The following is a 2039-nucleotide window of genomic DNA, read 5'->3' on the forward strand; positions in this document are numbered from 1 at the left end:
AAAAGTCTAGCCTGGGCAACATGATGAAACCCTGTTACTACTAAAAATACAAAAAATTAGCCAGGCATAGTGGCTCATGCCTGCAGTCCCAGCTACTCGGGAGGCTGAAGTCGGAGGGTCACCTGAACCCAGGAAGTCAGGGCTACAGTGAGCCAAGATTGCGCCACCACACTCCAGCCTGGGCCATCTAAGTGAGACCCTGTCTCAAAAAAACTAAAAAAAAAAAAAAAAAAAGTGGGGGTGGGAGATTAACAACAGAAAAAAAAGCACCAGGCATTTTTATCTCCTCTTTCACTCCCCTAGTAACGTTACCTATACACACACACATATACACACAGTTGTTAACACTTGTATTTTGCATGTACCACAAATTTCCGGAGCCTGAAATTAAAGTATGTGCTATCCTTCAGGAATGTGAGCCAGTAAAAGTTATTAAACATGTATTGTATGAATAATCTTGCTCCTGACTCTGTAACATGGAAGGATGATTAGGAGACAGGCTATGGTCTTAGGAAGGTCACACTCAAATTGAAAAGTTAGAATATCCAGGGAGAATACTTCCCTGGTACCTGAATTCAAGAGAAAACTCCGGATCAGAGATGAGTTAAGTAATAATAAGTAGATCCTGGAAAGAGCGTCCTTGCCAAAGAGAGCAGTGGTATAGATAGTACCTTTGGGGGAATTAGGGTGTGGACAGGAAACAGGATAGGAAGAGGACCTGTTGTGACAGGTCCTAAGGGTGTGTTTAGAAGTAGGTTTCCAAATGCCTTGAGCCACCTTTGTTCAGCAGCATGAAGACGGTTTGTAGCAGATACATTTCTAGATTTTCAACAGAGTAAGTCCTAGAGTAAATAGCCATCTCTCTTCCTTGCTCTTTCCTCTAGCCTAGAGTTGTGGGGTCACAATTGCAAGTGACTTTACCGTCCCCTATTGAGTTAACAATAGAGAAGAAAAAGGCCTTTGAGCAATGGCTAAACATTATTCAGGTTAGGCAGATAGCGAAATGTACTAGTTGGGGGATTCTTAGTTATTTGGGCTAACAAAATTACCTGTTGAATGGATTGTTTCGTTGTAACAGACCATAAAAATGACTGATTTTGCAGAGTCTGATTTGATAAACTTGTAATTTTTGAGGTCTTTGGTGCCACTTATTTTTCCCAGAGCAGCATTTTGGTGTCTCCCTTAGGTTTAAACTACATTTCTTGGAATCCAGGAGTAATGGAATAGGGAGCAGTATAGGATAAAACTTTCCCCTTGATTATCAAAAAGAGTCTTTTGGCTGGCACGGTGGCTCATACCTGTAATCTCAGCACTTTGGGAGGCCACTTGAGGCTGGAAAATTGCTTCAGCAGGAGTTCAACAGCAGCCTGGGCAACAAAGTGAGACCCCATCTCTACAAAAATTTTTTAAAAATTAACAAGGTGGGCCGGGCGTGGTGGCTCATGCCTGTAATCCCAGCACTTTGGGAGGCCGAGGCAGGTGGATCACGAGGCCAGGAGATCGAGACCATCCTGACTAACATGGTGAAACCCCGTCTCTACTAAAACATGCAAAAAAATTAGCCGGGCGTGGTGGCAGGCGCCTGTAGTCCCAGCTTCTCAGGAGGCTGAGGCGGGAGAATGGTGTGAACCCGGGAACGGAGCTTGCAGTGAGCTGAGATGGTGCCACTGCACTCCAGCCTGGGCGACAGAGTGAGACTCCGTCTCAAAAAAAAAAAAAAAAAAATTAACAAGGTGTTGGCACACCCCTGGTCCCAGCTACACAGGAGGCTGAAGCAGGAGGATTGCTTGAGCACGGGAGGTTGAGGCTACAGTGAGCTGTGTTTGTGCCACTGCACTCCAGCCTGAGTGACAGAGTGAGTCCCTGTGTCAAAAAAACAAAAAGGAGTAGTCTTTTTAGGTAAGCCTTTGGCTCATGGATGAGAAGAATCAGATATTGGCAATGACTTTTTTCTTTTTTTTGTTTTTTCGAGATGAAGTCTTGCTCTGTTACCCAGGCTGGAGTGCAGTGGCGTGATCTTAGCTCACTGCAAGCTCTGC

At 44.7% G+C, this 2039-nt stretch overlaps 1 protein-coding gene and 1 long non-coding RNA gene across 7 annotated transcripts in view; one reads left to right on the top strand and one right to left on the bottom strand.

Annotated features, from left to right (window-relative positions):
• The window catches only part of FAM222B (family with sequence similarity 222, member B), a 131474-nt gene that overhangs the window by 102855 nt on the left and 26580 nt on the right, over positions 1-2039 (top strand). The gene's annotated exons all lie outside the window — the stretch shown is intronic.
• LOC105552017 overlaps positions 1970-2039 on the bottom strand; it is a 31764-nt gene continuing 31694 nt past the window's right edge. Inside the window, exon 3 of the long non-coding RNA XR_001007932.1 lies at positions 1970-2033. This is a non-coding gene — a long non-coding RNA (uncharacterized LOC105552017). The remainder of the gene's footprint in view (positions 2034-2039) is intronic.

This window comes from Mandrillus leucophaeus, unplaced genomic scaffold (genome assembly GCF_000951045.1).
Source record: "Mandrillus leucophaeus isolate KB7577 unplaced genomic scaffold, Mleu.le_1.0 Scaffold541, whole genome shotgun sequence".
Lineage (NCBI taxonomy): Eukaryota > Metazoa > Chordata > Mammalia > Primates > Cercopithecidae > Mandrillus > Mandrillus leucophaeus.